The sequence below is a fragment of the Wasmannia auropunctata genome, unplaced genomic scaffold, assembly GCF_000956235.1.
Source record: "Wasmannia auropunctata unplaced genomic scaffold, wasmannia.A_1.0 LD336078.1, whole genome shotgun sequence".
In the NCBI taxonomy this organism is placed as follows: Eukaryota; Metazoa; Arthropoda; class Insecta; order Hymenoptera; family Formicidae; genus Wasmannia; species Wasmannia auropunctata.
Window position 1 is genome coordinate 99,085 of NW_012026812.1, and position 735 is coordinate 99,819.

Genomic DNA, 735 nt, shown 5'->3' on the forward strand with positions numbered 1-735 from the left:
AAATTTTTACGCAATTTGAAAACTATCTTTTGGAAATACACTAAGCTAAAAATTAAATTGGCTTAGGCCTAAGGGAAACTCTGCTCAAATTTTCTTTAACTCTGTTGAACTTAGAAATATTTTGAGAAAAATTAAGGGTACTCTACAAAACGACCAAGCTAAATTTTAAATTGGCTTAGGCCTAGGGGAACCTCTGCTCAAAATTTTTAATCTCCAAAGAACTTAGAATTTTTCGGGGAAAAATAAATTCACTTTATGGTAATCAACTAAGCTAAATTTTAAATTGGCTTAGGCCTAGGGGAATCTCTGCTCAAATTTTTCAAAACGATAAAATACTTTGAAAATTTTCAACATCAAATATCAACTCACCGGAAATCAAACAAGCCAAAAGTAAAATCGGCTTAGGCCTAGGGGAATCTCTGGCAAATTTTTTTTTAACAAGAAAAACTTAGAAAATCCGCAAAGAAAGAAAATTATCAAGGAAATCAAGCAAACAAACCGGCATTTGAAGAAAGAAGAAAATGTTTGGAAAGGGACCTAGGGGAAACGTCGAATATTCACCATACAAAACGCGGAGTGGGAAGGTACGGAGTGTAAGAAGCGAAGCTGACTTATGCCAAAACAACGTATCCAGGGACTCGGCGATGGTAAGGGAGACTGTTAGCGAAACGCAATTCGGGTCGAATACTTCCACATCGAGTAGGGAGGAGCAATCGGAAGTCCAACGTATCGAAA